This window comes from Ambystoma mexicanum, chromosome 1p (assembly GCF_040938575.1).
Source record: "Ambystoma mexicanum isolate Mex_15411 chromosome 1p, UKY_AmexF1_1, whole genome shotgun sequence".
Lineage (NCBI taxonomy): Eukaryota > Metazoa > Chordata > Amphibia > Caudata > Ambystomatidae > Ambystoma > Ambystoma mexicanum.
This window is the reverse complement of record NC_090921.1, coordinates 580,629,581-580,648,496: the sequence shown is the minus strand read 5'-3', so window position 1 is coordinate 580,648,496 and position 18,916 is coordinate 580,629,581. Positions and strand designations below refer to the sequence as shown.

At 45.4% G+C, this 18,916-nt stretch overlaps 1 protein-coding gene across 3 annotated transcripts in view; it reads left to right on the top strand.

Annotated features, from left to right (window-relative positions):
* Nucleotides 1-1,353: 1,353 nt before the first annotated feature.
* The window catches only part of JSRP1 (junctional sarcoplasmic reticulum protein 1), an 835,213-nt gene continuing 817,650 nt past the window's right edge, over nucleotides 1,354-18,916 (top strand). For all 3 annotated transcript variants that reach the window (XM_069649526.1, XM_069649523.1, XM_069649524.1), the window contains exon 1: nucleotides 1,354-1,466. The gene's annotated coding sequence lies outside the window, so the exon portion shown is untranslated. The remainder of the gene's footprint in view (nucleotides 1,467-18,916) is intronic.

Genomic DNA, 18,916 nt, shown 5'->3' with positions numbered 1-18,916 from the left:
CGGAGAGATGTGAAGAGTGGGATGAGAAGTCAAAATGAACAGAATAATGTGGCCACACCAGATCAAAGACTAATGATTAGGAGAAGGTGGCTATCTCAGGAAGAGCTGCAGGACAACTTACAAGTCCTAAGAAGTCGTCAAGAGATTCCCCATGAAGTGACGGGGTGTGCTCCCTTTGAAAGAATGGTCAAATATCAGCTGAAGGACCACAGCCCAGGGCATAAAGGTTATAACTGTATAAATGGAGAAGGGAGTGGTGAAAATGAAAGGGAAGAAAGAGGGACAAAGTTTGGACAACTCGCAAGAGGAGAGTTGAACATGAAGAACATCAGATACCAGGAGATGAGAGTATGCTAGTGGGGCAGAGGCAGCGAAGGAAGATGGACCCTAGTGATGAGTCAGAGCTCCTAATTGTGATGGATGCTAAAAAGTTGTGATCAATGCTATGAAGGATGATAGTGAAGTGACTGGGGATGCCTCGTTCTTTCATGCAATGTTTCAAGATGATTCAGGTGGGGGAGAAGCATATTAGGAGAGACGGAATGAAGAATTGCATGAGGACCGGGGAAATGAAGAACCTGTTGATCAATTGCACGAGGAGCGGGGAAATGAAGAACCTATTGATCTCATGTCACTTAAAGACTGTGGACATTCTCCACCTTGGTTGATTGATGAGGGAGTTCGAGGGGCAGCCAATGTTCGGCCTCAAAGAACTATTCGTAAACCTTTACGTCTGATTGAGCAGATGTAGAGGTGATCATGCTGGACATATGGAGGGTGAATTTATATGACAAGCAAGAGGGGGATGTTGTGGCTTGTAGAATGTGGAATGCAGTGGGAATATAACTGGAATGGGGTTAGAATAAAAGTAAAGAAATGCAGGCAGTTAATATGGATCAATAAAGAAACATAGATATGTAAACCGTCTCGGGGTATTATTCAAGGTGTGAAAGAGGTACACAACAGGAGCTACCATGCTCCCAGGAGGGGTGCCATGCAACACCCCGATTCTCTGACTGCTCCTAATTGGGTATTTCCAAAGGAAGGCGGCAATGGTTATTTGAAGATTTGAAATCTGTCTAATTTTAAATAGTACAAGGATTTTTTATAAGGATTCTACATTTCGTCACTATTTTTTGCAAACACGTTCAAAAGTATTTAAAAATCACAATTACTTCCTACATATAACACTTAAACTATTATCCACATGTCCCTCTTCCTCGTCTAGAATAATGAGATTCTCCCCGCATTACACAGGACAAAGACGAGGAAGAGTGGGACTGAGAGTAATGAAGATCATCAATACAAAAAAACGGCCATTACAAGCCAAGCCTAGCCCATTTCATACGTCACACAAAAACGTAATTGTGGAGTTGTATGGTTCACCTTTGATACAGCAGAGAAAGTACCCGAGGAACTTCAAGGAAGAAGCATTTGACTTTGAAGCAAGCCCGAGAGTGTACGAGGTACCTATTAGTAGTTTGTCTTTAATTGATTTTTCAACAAAACGCCTATATTCTTTCTTGGGGCTGACAGTGAGTAAGAAAGTTATCGAGCAGTGGAACGTAATGCTAGTGAAGCGTCTGCATCGTCTGTTAATCGAAACCGAAACGTAAAGCCAAGGTTGACAATTCGTCCATGCAAAATTACAATAAACCCGCGCAGCCATCTTAATGTCAGGCAAAATTCAACAGGGTTTGTTTAGTGATCTGCACTATCTAATCATGTTTTGCCTGACTCAGAGATGACCGTAGGTTTGAATGTATTGTGCCCTTGGATAGGATGCAGTCCAAAACGGTGGCCATCTTTAGATCAGGAAATAAATCAAGGTAGGAAGACTTCCGCGACTCCCTGTCAGAATGATATCTAGGAGTTTTCAGATTGGAGTGTAACGTAATAAAACTGTTTCAACTTAAATATACCACGTGACTGATATTAGGGTTAGGTGGTGCCCTTTTTCTTAACACGACGAAGCTTCACGCATTTTTTTTCCTTGTGTTTTTTTCATGTCTGTTCACAGAAACTGCGAGAGCAGCAGTCTCTGCCAATCACCTTTGAGTGCCATACATACAAAAGTTAGGATCATAATGAAAATGCTATGCTTTCTGTGAGCTCTTTCATCAGAGTCTCACCCAGAACTCTTTAAATCAGCTCTCAAGTTACCCTATGTTGTCCGTAAATAACTAACCCACCAACTTTATTTCTTGCAGCTTTGATTTGCCCAAGGGAGAAACCACAGTTTAACTGTTGTGTGTGTGTGTGGGTGGGAGAAAAGCGGGGAGCAGCGGGATACAATACCCCCCCCCTCCCCACACATGTGACTTTCGAATACCCCCAAACACATCATGGAAGTTTTTTCAAACCACACCGGAGCGGGCGAGGAGGGTTGTAAGTACTGTGATGAGGAAAAATAGGACTGGGTGTACATACTTGCCAACATTCTGTGACCAAAAAGATGTAGGATTTTTCAAGTTTCAGAAATAATACTTAGCAAAACAAAGACATCACAGGAAATTACAAAACAAACATTGCTGGCACCATTGGAGCATTATAAAATGCCCAACCCATCAAACAGCACAACATGGAAAGATGCTCAAATGTTTAAAATGTATAATTGTAAATGGTAAGTTAACCCCAAATTCAAGATAAGGTTGTGGATCATGTCTGTGCCACCTATATTGGCCTTATGCATTGTATTCTGATGCCGCCCTTCAAGGTGGGACTGTGCATCATGTCTGTGCCTACCGTATTGACGTTATGTATTTATGCTGATGCCGCACTTCAAGATGTGGCTGTGCATCATGCATGTGCCACTATATTGACTTTATATATTGTATACTGATGCCGCCCTTCAAGATGGGGTGGTGCATCATGTCTGTGCCACACATATTGACTTTACTGATGCCACCCTTCAAGACGGGGATGGGCATCATGTTTGTGCCACCTATATTGACGTTGTGCATTGTATGCTGATGCCGCTTTTCAAGATGGGGTTGTGCACCATGTCTGTGACACCTAGTTTGACGTTATGCATTGTATGCCAATGCTACCCTCCAAATGGGGGTCAGGTAAACTGTATATTTTTCTTAGCACTTACATACTTGCCAACATTCTGTGACCAAAAAGATGTAGGATTTTTTTTAGCAAAACAAAGACATCACAGGAAATTGCAAAACTAATATTGTTGGCACCATTGGAGCATTATAAAATGCCCAACCCATCAAACAGCACAACATGGAAAGATGCTCAAATGTTTAAAATGTATAATTTTGAAAGGTAAGTTAACACCACATTCAAGATAGGGTTGTGGATCATGTCTGTGCCACCTATATTGGCCTTATACATTGTATTCTGATGCCGCCCTTCAAGATGCGGCTGTGTATTATGTCTGTGCCAACCATATTGACTTCATGCATTTATGCTGATGCCGCCCTTCAAGGTGGGACTGTGCATCATCTCTGTGCCACCTATATTGACGTTTTGCATTTTATGCTGATGCCGCTTTTCAAGATGGGGTTGTGCACCATGTCTGTGCCACCTATTTTGACGTTATGCATTGTATGCCAATGCCACCCTCCAAATGGGGGTCAGGTAAACTGTATATCTTTGCTGGCACTTTAAGGTTACCCTAAGTAACCGGACCATTACCTCCACGGCCCTCTTCCTTGTCCCAGTACTTACTTGTGAGGCATACCAAAGACAGTGGTAGAAAATTGATCTATGAACACAAAAACATAGACCAAACACTGTGCAGTTGCAACACCCCATCAACCAACTTTATTTCAGTACAATACATAACCCCTGAGCCGCAGTCCCAGCACTCAACACCCGCCGCCAAAGGAGGAAGACCCATGCATGTGCAAATTGACGCGCTAGTGTCTGTTAAACGTATTGGGGGTCAGCCCAGGTAGCAAACAGACCTACGCCCCAGAATAGGCTATGGTAACGGCCTGCCTAATCCAACGTCTAATCATAGGCACAGATGCCTTCCGGCCAAGCTTCGACCCCCAAATTTGAACATTTTGACTGTTTAAAAGCTGCTGTTCTGTCTAGCAAGCCAAGACAGACAGTTTCACGTCCAATTTATGCATCACTCCTTTTCAGGTGATGTGGCACTGGACAGAAAGGACAGTAGCACAATATCCTGTGCCTAATGGAACTTCGAAACAACTTTATGAAGGAAACTCGGATCACATCTAAGAACCAGATAATCTGGGAGAACTTGCATGAGGGCTATTCTGGTACATTCAAGAATAAATGGAGTAGGTACTATAGAGGCTTCATCGCTATGGTTATCAAGATACCTCTCTATCACTTGTAGCCCCTTCTTTTACATCTATTTTGTCCAAGTGTGAAATCATGTGTCATGTCTCTTACATATGATGTCCTTTTTAGAACAAAAGGTTTCAAAAGGAAATCAACATACATTCATAAAGGTTAGAGGATTGATCCTAAGGCAGCCACTATAGGTCTGCCCGTAGGGGTAACGGGAGTTTTGTGCACCTTGGGCAGAGTGTAGAAATCTGGAATTAGTGGATTAGTTGTACTTAGAAATTGTTGTTCCTCATCATTGATCCACACTTCATCAAATGCCATTTGAGTGAGAGATCCTATCTCTGCTTCACGACTTTTGGTGGGATTAGTCTGTAGCTTTGTCTGATGTTCTGCATTTTCAATTAGTCTGAAGCATTTCGTTTCATAGTGTTCCCCCCCTTTTTTTTTTTAACCTTTATTTAAGTTGCACAGTTGAAACCATAATGCAGTAATACAGCGGATTCATGTTTACACAGGTAGTATTATATAAACAGTTTACAGGAATGTTACAATGAGCATTTACATTGTTCCGTCTTCACTATTGTCCGTCTTCACTATTGTCCGCATCAGCTCTGTTGCTCGGGTATTGAGGGAAACCTCCCCATATATCTTTTGGTCTGCTGGTACGGGGAAGTAAGCTAGAGTATACTTCTTGATCATTTGCCCATACCATGTCGTTAATCCACTCCTCTCTTGTTGGGGGCGTCCCTTTCTTCCACCTCATTAATATGGCGCACTTAGCTAGTTAATAGTGCTATGTTAATAAGCTTGCCTTTCATTGCATTTATTTTAAGTACATAGCCCAACATACACATAGATTGTTCCCAGTCCACTGGTTGCTCCACCATATCCTCAGGTGGCCCACAGACACCACTCCAGTATTCAGAGAGCTCCCCACATGATTACAGCATATGCGTCAGGTCAGCTTCATCGCTCCCGCACCTAGGACATTTCCCTGTAGCTATTGAGGACATTCTTTTCAGGCGAGCTTGGGTGAGGTGTACCCTGTTGAGTATTTTAAAGTGGATCATTCTGAACCTGGAATTTAGTGATACTTGTTTTGTGAGGCAGCACAGCTGTGACCAGTGAGAGTCTCTGAATGTGACCCCAACGTCCCTCTCCCATTCCCCCCTAATATCGAGTGCCTGAGTTTTTCTCGTTTCTAGCTCCACTCTATACAGTGCTGAGGCAGTTTCCTTGGTTGTCCCGGAAGAGGCTATGTAATTGAGACATGGATGTGACTCGGGCGCGTGTTGGAATCCGTTCCATGTTGCTGCTATTGCCGATCTGAGTCTTAGATATTGTAGCTTCTGAACAGATCATTAAGGTACAGATCTCTGAACTTTATGAGGCCCACCTCCCGCCAGTGCGTGGATAATGCGGTGTCTGTCGACGGGGCCAGATAGGGCGCTACCCAGATTGGCATTTGGGGGCTTTACATCACAGTGTTTCGGGGTTGTTCCGTCAGCCTTGCCCATGCTTGCTGTGTGGCTAATTTCGGTTCTAGGTGGTTAGTTTCCCCTCTTCCCAGCAGCTATCCCATGCAGTAATATGGCCCCTGACTTCCCTTGTGTTTTTAGATCGATATAAGAGGTTTGCGGTGCATCTGTTACCCAGTTCATAGCATAGTATGCTTGTGCTGACAGGCAATACACCTCATAATCTGGTGCCACCAGTCACCCGCGCTCATAAGACTGTTTGAGGCGGCACCAGCTGGCCCTCGCATTGCCCTTCCACACGAAGGTGGAACAGGCGCCAGTTATTTTCTAAAAGAAGGGTTTACCAGGCCAGAGTGGTATTAAACTGAAGATGTAGAATCATTTGGGTAGTATAATCATCTTGACTAGTGCTAGCCGACCCATAAGTGAGATAGGTAGATGGTTCCAGCGATCGAGTTTAGCGCACAATGCCACAGCAAGTGCGTCATAGTTGAGAGCGTGGACCAAACTGGCGGAGCGTGCCACCTCCACCACCAAGTATCTAACCTGTTGGGGAGTCCAGCGTAGCCCACATAGGTCGCTTGGAGGTCCTTTGTCATCCATCAATGGGAACATTTTTGACTTATTTATGTTCAGTCGGAGACCAGAGAACCTCCTAAACTCAAACTCCTGGACCGCTTCTAACACTCTGTGGAGATATTTTTCAGGGTTTCTCACAAACAACATAATATCGTCTACATATAGAGTGATCAGTTCTACACGCTCCGCTATGGGGATACCCGTTCTAGCATGTTGCATCCTCATGAAATCGGCCAGAGGTTCAATTACAAGTGCGAACAACAGCAGAGAGAGCGGGCATTCCTGCCTGGTTCCTCACTCCAACCCTGCAGAGAATGTCCCTTCCACCAATACCCTTGCATATGGTTGTGTGCACAGGAGTCGTACCCACTTGATAAAATTAGGGCCAAATCTGTAATTATGCAGTACTCTGAACAAGAACGGCCAGTACACTGTGTCAAAAGCCTTCCGCTTGTCTAGGAATATGGCGACCCCCTTATAATCTTTGGGGATTCTCGTCAGGACACTATAGAATCTACAACTGTTGGATGCCGTCGACCTCCCGAGCACAAATCCCGCTTGGTCCTCGTGCATCATGTAGGGCATCACCGGGTTAAGTCAGGAAGCTAATATCTTGGCAAAGATTTTTACATCCGTGTTGATGAGCGATCGCAGTTGGTATGATCCACAGTCCTCACAAGACTTCCCAGGCTTCAACAACAGAGTTATGACTGCTTCCTGCATTGACTGCGGCAGGATGCCGGTGTCTAGGGCCTTGGTCCACACCACCACAAGGCGGGGCGCAAGTGTCTCTGTAAATTCCTTATAGAATTTGGGTCCCAACCCATCAGATCCCGAGGCCTTACCGCCAGGAAGGTCCTTTATCGTCACTTTTATTTTGGAAGCGTTTTTGGGGTCTCTAGGGCATTATGCGTGTCCTTGGACAACAGTGTTGTAGATATTGTGGCAAGGTAATCATTGATCTCCTTATCGGTGGCCTCACTCTGGGGGAGTATAAAGCAATATAGAAGTCGTAGTACACTCCACTAACCTCATTAGCTTTCGTGACCGCTACTCCATCCTGCCCAGTGATACATGGGATAGTTGTGCTACCCCTTTCCATATGCACCATTCGTGCCAGAAGTTTGCCTGGTCTTTCCTGTTCCCCATACCTTCGAGCCGCCATTGGTCTGTCAAAGTAGCGCAGCTCTCTATCTGCAGCTTCACAAATGTTTTCTAGTTGTGTTTTAGTTTCTGCAGGGATCTGTGGGGATGAATTGGCCAGGTATTCTGTCTGCAATTGGGCTATAGATTCCTCATGCCTCCTGAGCTCCCGCATGATATTCCCCAGAACCCCAAATTCGGAGGACATTGCTATTTCCCACATAAAGACTTTAAATGCCTGCCATAGGGTAGCTTGCTCCGCAACTGAACCTTCATTAGTTTCATAGAAGTCTGAGATATGCTGTGTTGACTTGAAACACAATTGCGCTCTTCAGGGCTTGCTTTCGGGGACGTCTATTGTGATTGATCTCGGAGAATGATCCGACAGTGTCCTGGGGAGAATACGAGCTTCGGTTACCCAACCCAATTCCGTACTGGATATTAGCCATAGATCAATGCGGGAGTGCATGTCATACACAGAGGAGTAAAAGGTGAAAGACTTCTTAGCTCCATGTAATGACCACCAGGTATCCCTCAGGTCCAAGTCAGTGATATGTGTATGAAGTGTGTAGGCCGCATTTGTCAGGGATCTGTGAGTGGTTGATGTGCGGTCCAGATCAATATCGAGTATGGTCTTAAAATCCCCTCCACAAAGTATGTGTTCAGTTGGGTATTTAGCACATTTCTGAAACACTTGCTCATAAAATTCGGGGTCATCAGTATTGGGACCATAAATATTCATCAACAATACTTCTGCCTTCCCCAACTTCCCATGCACCAATACGTATCTGCCATGGCCGTCAGGTTCCGTCATATAGTGTGTAAGCGGGAGGGACCTGTGTATTAGGATCATGGCCCCTCTGGCTTTAGTGGAGTAGGAGCTATAGTAACAGTGTTTGCCCGACCAGGGGCAAACGTACGAGCTTGGTGGCCTTGGAAAGGTGTCTCCTGCAAGTATAATATCTGTGCTCCTTGTCAGTTTGCATATGCGGTTACCTTTCTTGCTTTTATAGGGAGACCCATTCCCCTGATATTCCAACTCAGCAATTTAATTCCCCTGCACCTGGTGTCAGCCATTGCCCTTTATATATCGGTAGATGGGTTCCGTCAGTTTGTACCTGTGTGCGCCGTGGCCATTACCTATCTTGTCTTGTCTGTGCAATTTTTTAACATTTTCACCCCAACACCCAACTTCCCCGAACTTTGACTATGTGATTCCCATCTTCCGTTGCCCTCTCCCACCAACAAAATGAACTAAGCTATGCACTTGCATGGGGACTTCTGTTCGGTGGTGTCTGGGAGTGCCGGCTGCTTGTTTCCACAAGAATAGCTTCCTAGGCTTGCCACCTTACCCGCATAATCCTGCATTTCGAAAACACATTATGAATACCTTTTAGGTGTTACGGGTTACAGACTTCTTTACACATGGATACAATTACCAACCGTCGTATACAGTCTACTGTAACCCCCTACGTACTTAATGGTCTAGTCGCAGGTTGCTGGTCAGTTACTAATGCAGCGTCCTCAGCGGTTACTCACTGGTACAGTACATTTTGCCTGGATCTGTTGAACGGAGTCGCAGTTGGTATGTGTCTTCGCCTTGCCTTCCTTCCTTCTCTCCGGAAGGCTGGGTCTCTGGCAGGGGAATATTGGCCTCCGCAAATGATGCTGCCTTTTCCGGAAAAGTGAAAAAATAGGTCTTGTTATTCTACTGCATGCGTAGTCCCACTGGGTATAACATTGCATAGGGGATCTGGCGTTCTCTCAACTATTTCTTCACCCCTATAAATGTTTGTCTCTCTTTTTGGACCACCAGTGTGTAGTCCGTGAAAATTCGTATCACGTTGGATCCCAGTCTGAGCTCCCGCTTTTCCCTGGCTGCTTTCAATGCCAGGTCTCTGTCTCTGTAGTCCATTAAGCAAGCTATAATAGGTTGAAGGCGCGCGCCTGGCTTTGGTCAGGTTGCGAGTGATCTGTGTGCTCGTTTGATCACAAACATTGAGGACTGACTTGGGTCTCCCAGTGTATCTTTCAAGAAGTCTTCCACTGCTTGTTCCATGGTGCTCTTCAAGGCATCCTCAGGAACTCCCACAATGCGTATGTTATTTCTCATCGACCTTGCTTCTAAATCTTCACATTTCAGTTTGATGGTGTACAAGTCTTTCGCCATGGTTGTCACAGTATTCTGCCGGGTTTCCACAGTGTCTTCTACTGTAGCAATCCATGTTTCAGCTTCCGTAATACGCTCCGTTGCTTTTTCCATTTGTGCCCTGCATTGTGTTGATATTAATGCCATCTAGCGTATCGTTCATTGCTGCAAATCATTGCTGTAGATCAGTTGGAGTTCCCGCCGTCACCATCTCTTGACCACCTGAATTTACGGCGCTACTGTTTGTTTGTTTGGGAGTGGATTTTGTAAATTTGTCTATTGTTCCCTCCCCCCTTTTTGGAGGATGCACCTTTAGGCATTATCCTGCAATGTGGGACGCTCACTGTATGTAGGCATTTTCTGTAGGTGGAGAGCGCACCAGAGGGTTCAAACACAGGTGTTGCAGAAGCATCATTGGCACCCCGACAATGTACAGTTCGCCGTATCCCTATGTGCACCCTCATGCAGGCGATATATTGGTTATATGTGTTAGTTGCACTCGTTCGGTCAGCCCGTTGGAAAGTATCCATTGTATAAAGCAGTGGGGTGGTTTATGTCTCTGCTTGTTCTGGTGGGGACCCGTCCACCCTCTGCCGTACAGGTTGCTTCTCCTTTGTGACTTGCTCTAAAGGTGTAACTAACTGTGTTACCAAAGCAACTGTGTTCACTCAGTGTTCATGTCATCGGGCACACCGTCCAACACTTTCCTTAGAGTTCTCCGTTGTACTATGCAGGCTCGTTATGGGACGCCTGCAGTTCGTTGGCGTAATATATATATAACGTTGCAGCACGTGTCTGCCAAGGTTACCCATGTGCCAATCCTCGGTACATGCTCATGTGCTGCTCCTCTGTTTATACAACCGTACCTGCTGGATGCTGTGTTTTGCCGATTCAGGGAATCTCAGTGTGGTCTCTTAAGTCACTGCAGTGGCACATAAAGCCAGTGAGCAGTTTAGCCGCTGTTTGCCAGCAAGGAATATTGTCAGTTTCCGGCTGGCGTTCTTCACGTGCTGGCCTCAAACCATAGGTGGTGCTTGCAGGTGGGCAATGCTGCGCTTCCCCGTTTACTATGGCTATGATCCCTTCTGACGGGGAGGGTTTCCTCAGTTCACCGATGGGTCGTGGGTGAAGGCAACAGGGGCTGAGCGTATCAGCGTGGCAATTGAGGAGGAGGAGCGGGCGCCACGGCCCTGGAGCGTCCAAGGCCTTATCCGCAATCGAATGACAAGAGCAGCGCCCACCGGCCCTGTTTCTTTTGTTGGCAGGCTTCGGTGGCTCTGGCCCCGTGCTGGGCCGTTAGCAGGGGGGTGTGTGCCGCCAACAGGGTCCAGGGCATGTAGTGGTCCAGCTATCCCTCCAGACTGACTCCTTACCGCAACGTCTCCGGTGCTTGCCGCCAGGTGCGTCCACGTATTTGGAGGCGGTGTGCGAATAGATTTAGCGGTCCGCTTCAGTTTGCGCCTCAGTGCGCTTCAACGGCGGATGACTCTCTGCTCAGTATGTGGCTCACGGAGGGGGGACGGGATTTCCAGCCAGGTGCAGCGTACGGGGCAGCCATTTCAGAGCTGTGCTTGCCTCAACACGTCCACGGGATGGGGGGGACTGTCTTAGACCTTCTGGATGCAGGGTGTAGTGGACCCTCGTGCGCTTGCAGAGGCACTGTGTTAGGACGGGGCAGCCACCCTTATGCTTCTAGGCTGCTATGGTCTCCAGTGCTGAGTCGTGACTTCCTCTTCGCAGCCAGGCCTGCCCATTTTGAGAGCTGCGCGATGTCTGGCCTGGGGGGGCCTCGTTTCTCTTGTCGTGTTTCTCCGGTTCTGGCAGAGGAAAGTACTCGATCTTCGTTCAGGATGTACTCATGAGGTTTATGATGCTCTCCTCCAATTTCGATGGCACACTAGATCGATTTTATATAGTTATGATGCCGAACTCCTCAGATCATCCATGGAGCTCTGTGTGCAACAGCGCCGCCTTTTCATAGTGTCCCTTAAGCAAAATTACAATTCTCCCACTTTTATCTGCCAGTTTTATGACTATGCGGGAGAGTTCGAGGGGGCTTTTAATCCCGTTGCGTTTGCCTCCTTATTGCAATCTACTTCGTAGAAAAATAATTTCAATCTTAGTGTTCTAAAGAACCTCCTACCATTTTATCTGTTTCGAACGGATCTGCTTGTTTAGTTGTTACAAAACTCAGACTTTTGTTTAACACACGTTTCTCATGTGATGTTAATGCAGGGTGTGTCCTTGCCCCCCTACTGTTCAACCTATACATCTGCAATTTGACAACTGTTCTAAACAAAGCCACAAACTACACTGAGGGTTGGGGGGAGAAACATTAGTGTCCTATTTTATGCCGACGACGCAGTTTTGTTAGCACACACTTCATTGACATTACAAAATCTCCACGCCTACGTCAAATATATGGATAGCAGAGATTTGTCAATAAACATAAAGAAATCTAAAGTTATGCGCATCGGCACGCAGGCCAAACATCTACCCCCCATTTTAGCAGCAGGACAAAAACATGGTTGGGTGGAAAAATGCACATGGTTATGTGCGACCTTTAACAGTAAGGTTAATTGGTCAGGTCACATTATTGAGGCCACACAAAAATGTTTCCAGGCTTGTGGGGCACTATATAGATTTGTTCTGGAGACTGGCGGCTTAACTATCAAACCAACACTAGACATTTATCGTGCTAAGCCAGTTGGATAGTGTATGTATGGCAGAGAAGTGTGGGGTCTGTGTTCTGCCCAATGGATCCAGGTCAAAGAAAAGTAGGTGTGTCCTTGCCCCCCTACTGTTCAACCTATACATCTGCAATTTGGCAAATGTTCTAAACAAAGCCACAAACGACACTGAGGGTTGGGGGGAGAAACATTAGTGTCCTATCTTATGCCGATGACGCAGTTTTGTTGGCACACACTTCATTGACATTACAAAATCTCCACGCCTTCGTCAAATATATGGATAGCAGAGATTTGTCAATAAACATTAAGAAATCTAAAGTCATGCGCAATGGCACGCAGACCAAACATCTACCCCCCATTTTAGCAGCAGGACAAAAACATGGTTGGGTGGAAAAATGCACATGGTTATGTGCGACATTTAACAATAAGGTTAATTGGTCAGGTCACATTATTGAGGCCACACAAAAATGTTCCCAGGCTTGTGGGGCACTATATAGATTTGTTCTGGAGATTGGCGGCTTAACTTTGAAACCAACACTAGACATTTATCGTGCTAAGCCAGTTGGATAGTGTATGTATGGCAGAGAAGTGTGGGGTCTGTATTCTGCCCAATGGATCCAGGTCAAAGAAAATAGTTTCTTGCAGAGCATTTTGGGGACGACCAGGAGCTCCTCAACTTGTTTGCTCCATCAAGAATCAAGCCTGGATTACAAATTGGATCGTATAGCTCTAAAACTTGTGTTGTATGGGCACAAACTGAGACTCACCTAACACATGTAATTTTACAAGCACTGATGTCCTCGGACATCGGCATAAAGATTAACTGGTTAAATAAACTGGGCAAAATATTTGACACTCTTGGTTTGCCGGGTCTTTATGCTGTCCCAGTAAATGTATCTAGAGCTGATATTAATTTAGTAAAGGAAAAATACATGGTGTACCGAAGGGAGCAATGTACCCTTATTGGGATGAAAAATTGGTCGGTCTCCAGGTATATTGATTACGGCTGTAGTGGACTCATTACTGACTATATACACTTGTTTTATCGTAAGCAGATAAGGAGTGTTCTGTTTCATCGGAGGATTGGCCGTCATTTACCATTGATCGAGGACTGTGGCGGTACATATATATATATATGGACCAGAAATCAATTTTTGGCTCTCCTTGTAATGGGATTTTAAATCATGATATGGCCCACTTTCTGCTTCTTTGTCTGTCCTTTTTACGATCCAAGGAAAAGGTTTATAATACCAGTAAAAAGGTTGTTAAATTATAGGTTGTTTAAAGAGACATTGTGATGTATTCTCTCTTTACCATCCAGAGAGGTAGCGGCGGCCGTTTTCATGTTTTTAGAAGTATCAAAAAACAGTCCCCTGTGGTTGAGGTGGAAAAAAGATTATGAATGTAAAGAGGTTTTATTATGGACTTTTAATGGAATCTTATTGTATAGTGATTTAATAATTCAATGTATTTTGTATTTTGAAGATTTTTTATATTTTATTTGTTGTCTGCTATGGAGCTATGCTTCGAAAAAAAAAGATTAATTCATTCACGTTGTGAGAGATTGTAGATAGGTGTTACCAGGTCTGTTGTATTCCCTGTTGTATGCTGTTCCACTGACGTGTGCACACTCCATATTTGTGTGGTGCCGGACCTCGTCTGTTTCTGCGCCATCCTCCAAAAAACTGTTTGGTTGCACTGATTGCATGTGTGATGAGGGCCCTGCCTCTGTGCCCCCTACTTTAGTGTTCACTGCTGCTTGAACTATTGGAGGTGTCAGGAAATACTTCTTTTTTTTTTGTGGTAGACATTCTTTCGTGAAACGTCTATTCTGATCTGGTTAGAATTCAGCAACCAAATGGGGATACGTTTTTTCTTCCCTGTATGTCTCAATGGGCCTCATTAGGAGTCCGGTGGTAGCCGTGCCGGTAAAACCGGCAGGCTGCTCCGAGACTTGTGCATCTATCCGGCGCCTGGCTCCATGGAAAAACCTGGGGATTACGACCCTGGTGTTCCTGGAAGTCAGGCGCTGGAAACATTTTAATCCCCACTCCCATTTGAGTCCCATAGGACTCAATGAGGATGACGGAAACACTGGCACCATTAATAACGGTGCTGGTGCTTTCCGGAAAGTCTGCTGGCGGGTGCTGTCCCTGGGTTGGATGGCACCCGGCAGCAGACTCTGAGTGTGCCGGTCTGGTAACAGTGGTGCCGGTCGGTTTACCGGCACCGTTATTACCGGACCGGCATTGCTCGTAATGAGGCCCAATGTCTTTCTTCAGTTTCCACACTTTGTCTAAAGTAAATAGCTTAAACTTAATTTTTTCTTGATAGTTTTTTTTTTTTACATGTTTTGATTTTAAATCTGCTTTAACTGAATTGTCACACATTTTCTGTTCAAGGGCTTTTAATTCATTCCCCTGTTTAACGTATTGCCAATTTTGTGTTATCTATGAAAACTCTCCGAATGTTTTTTACTTTTAACCACTATGGAATCATGCCTTCCTTGGGGTATTCCAACATACATTTTCCATGTAGTTCAGTACAAAACTTCTTTTTCTTTTTTTGTAGTAGAATATTTAAATCCTGTTCTGGCAGCTGCTGATTTGGAGTATCGAAGTCGGCAAGTAGAGTGTAAGGGATGCCAATCAATCTTTTGAAGTGTTGTTCTGAGAACGAAACAGTATTAACATTCTCCATTCTCCTGTAATCAAAGTGGTGGAACTGCCACTCAGTACCCCTGCAGCCACAGACTGTACTCCTAAATGTGTCATTCAAAGGGGCAGGCCTACATTTATTCAGACCATGTCAATACAGGCCTTTTTAGTGTGAAATAAAAAAATAAGGACATGGTCGAGAAACAACCTACCTTTTACTTAATGGGGGACAGCAGAGGGAAGCAAAAATGGCACCCCGGTTAGATGTAGTTTTGTTACACGGTAGAAGTCTAGTTTTTTTAAAAGCGTATTTAACGTGGTCCCTGCTTTATTTTTATTTTTTTAAACTTTATTTTTGGAATTTTGCATACCTCCGGTGTACAAGTGCACAAACTGGGTGCACATTCAGAACAATAAGAAAATAAAAAAAGGAAAAAGCAATACCCAACTTCGAACTCTCTTGCAAAGACGCCCCCCCTCCCAAGTCCACCAAAATAAATTTCAATACATTCTTCCATCCTTGTCAACTAGTTTGAGTTCAGATTTATATTACGGACCTTAGTCACAGAGCCCTATATCAAGTTCCACGGGTCTCGGAATCCGAGGATTCATCGCTGTTTAGCAGATATGCTATATATGGCCCCCAGATGTCGGGGGGCGCGCATGCAATAGTAGGGTTCTTATAAATTCACTCTCCACGTCCTGACAGTATGTGATGTCTTTTTTCCAGTCTTCAATCTTTGGGAGTGGGCCTCGGCACCAGGTCTTTCTCCTTCGAGCCAACACCAGAAGAAGGCTGCCAGCTTACGTGATGCGGGTTGAAGGTATTTGGTGAGACCAAGAAGGTCCCCCAGTGGCAGTGGGGTCACCTCTAGATCCTATGATGTCGGCAGTTAGTTGTAAAACGGAGGTCCAGAAGCGTTGCATTACTGGGCAGACCCAAGCTAGGATGAGAAAGTCTGCGTTTGCCGCTGCGCACCTTTCGCAATGGGCCGACACTTCTGAGTGATGTTTGTGTTTCTTAACCGGGGTGTAGTATGTTTGATGTACGAAGTTGAAGTGAATTAGTTTATAGCGTGTATTTAATGCGGCCTTCTGATTTTGACAGAGGATGTAGGACCAGTCTTCTGCGGTTATTGTTTCTTGAATGGCAGTTTCCCATTTTTGCTGTGTTTTGGGGCTCGGTCTCCCGGTGTGGACCACAAGGGACTTGTATAGCAGCGAGACCAGCCTCCCCTCCACTTGTGCCTAAATTGTGTTGTACAATAAATTCCCCTGTAGGAGGTTGCTTGGGGAATGAGGGAAACATCCTATGTAGGATATGGCACAGTCTAAAGTAAAGGAATACATCTAGGGAGGTGTTTCCGCCCCTGTCTTTGGCCATTTGTGGAGTTAGAAAGGTACCCTGTGGGAAAAGGTCCCCAAAGGATTGGATTCTGACCTTGCCAGCCCATATTAAGAATACTTTTTCATTTGTGAGGGGAATGCCAGGGATAAATTTGATTGGCAGTAGAGGTGAAAATCTTATATTCACCCCATATTTTACAGCCATCTTTTTCCAAATTGTGTATGTGGATAGGACCGTGTTTAACGTGTTGTATGGAACCGGGATCTGACTTATAATGACGGCACTTAGCAAGTCAGGGGAGGCCAGGGCTCGCTCCACCTGCACATGTGGGCGAATGAAATGGGTCATGTACCAGTGGCTCAGGAATTGAGCCTGGGCTGCCCAATAATAAGTCCGGAAGCGCCAGGCCACCCTTTGATGTTGGTAGAGTTAGTGTGCTGTAAGCAACCCGTGCAGGTTTACCCGCCCATAGCAACTCTAGGATTAGACTCTTGACTCTTTGGAAAAAGGCTTTGGGGAGGAGCAGTGGGATATTTGTGAATAGATACAGAAGCTTAGGAAGGAAGACCATCTTCGTCAAGGAGGTTCTGCCCCATAACGTTAACGGCAACTATTTCCACTTATGGATTCGTTCCTGCAGGGAATTTAGTGTGGACACATAATTATCTTTGTATATCTCGTGATGGTTACGTGACATGTAGATACCCAGATAGCGAACCTTTGAGTTTTCCCATTTAAAACCATGATCATATATGAACTCAGTTGTATTAGAGGTCAAGGGGAACACTACAGATTTGGAATGATTGGTTTTAAGGCCTGACATTTGGCCAAATTTTACCACTTCGCCGATTACAGGGTTGAGGTTGTCTTGGGGGTTGCTGACGAATAACATGACGTCGTCAGCGTAAAGAGAGACAATCAGTCTATGGGGACCTAGTTTAAGACCCCGGTGCAATTGGTTAGCTCGTAGTCTCGAAGCCAAGGGTTCCATAATAAGGGGAAAAATCGGGGCTGAAAGTGGGCAGCCTTGCCTAGTTCTGCGCTCCAATGATATGCTTGAGGACCTAGTGTTTCCCAACGTGACGTATGAGCGTGGGTCTTTATATAACAGGGATATTAACTTGATAAAGAAATTGCCTAAACCCATTGTCTGAGTGTTGCCAGCATGAATGGCCATTCGACAGAATCGAATGCTTTCTCGGCGTCGAGTAGTACTGCAATTGCCTGTTGAGTTGGATTTAGGGCCTCAATGACGCCAAACAGCCTTCTGATGCTGAAGGTGGTGCTGCGCCCTGGGATGAATCTGGCTTGATCTCCGATTACAAGTGCCGGCATTAGAGGAAGTAGCCGAGAAGCAAGAATTTTGGCCAGAATTGTATTGTCCAAGTTGATCAAGGGCACAATCGTCTGTGGGCTTGCCGGCTTTGTGCAGCACCATCACGTTGGCTTTGCGCAGTGTGGGGGGAAGGCTTCCACGCTCTATTGATTCCTCGTAGACACGGAGCAGAAGGGGGCCAGGATGGTCGCGTGGGCCTTGTAAAACTCCCCAATGAGCCCATTGGGCCCTGGCGCTTTGGTGTTCAGAAGGGATTTTATAGCTGCCAGTATTTCTTCCACTGTTATAGGTGCATTCATTGGTTCACGAAGGTCTGCTTCCACCCAGTATAGCTCGGTGTCATCGAGGAACTTCTGTATAGATTCAGGATCAGAGTTGCCTTTGGAGCTGTACAGGTTTTGGTAGAAGTTACGAAATGCGTTGGCGATGTCCTCCTCCGAGTATACCAGTTGTCCTTGTGCGTCTTTGATGCATTTGAAGCGGGTTGGGGTTTTGTCTATCGATAGTAGATGAGCTAATAATGCGCCTGGCTTTTGCCCTTCTCCATATTGTCGAACCCGGTGCTTGCGGCTCTGGAAATTCATGTCTCGCTCAGCTGTTTCCTTAAACTTCAGAAGTTCTACCTTTAGTTCAGTTTGGGTATGTGGGTCCGAGGCTGTGGAGGCTTTCAGCTCCAGTTCCTTTAAACTTTGTTCACTACATGAGAGTTCTCTACGGATCAATTTTAGTATACCATTTTCTTTGGCTAGGCATACCCTTCGCACAAAGCATTTTAGCGTTTCCCAAGTGGTGCTGGACGAGTTGACAGAGTCTTGGTTTGTCTCAATGAAGGTTATTATTTCTTGGCGCAATTCTGCTGCGAAGACTGCATCAGTGAGTGAGCCGGGTTTGAATCTCCAATTGAGTCCGGGGACTGTAGTACCTGCTAGAGTGACGTCGAGTGTGACCATCGAGTGGTCAGAAAAGGATCTTGGTAGAATTTGACTCATTCCCCAGACGAACGGGCTGTGGGTGGAAGCCATAATGTAATCTATCCGGGAGCTAGTATTGTGAACGGCTGAGTAGAATGTATAGTCTCTTGTATCTCGGTTGTGAAGTCTCCATGTGTCAGATAGATCAAATGTTTGGCAGATCTCTTGAACTTGGGCGCTGGCTTTGGACGGATTTCCTGTTGTGTTGTGGGATTTGTCAAGTCTGGGGTCAATTGGCGTGTTGAGGTCCGCACCCCATATAATAGTTGCTGCTTTGGTCTTGTTTAGCT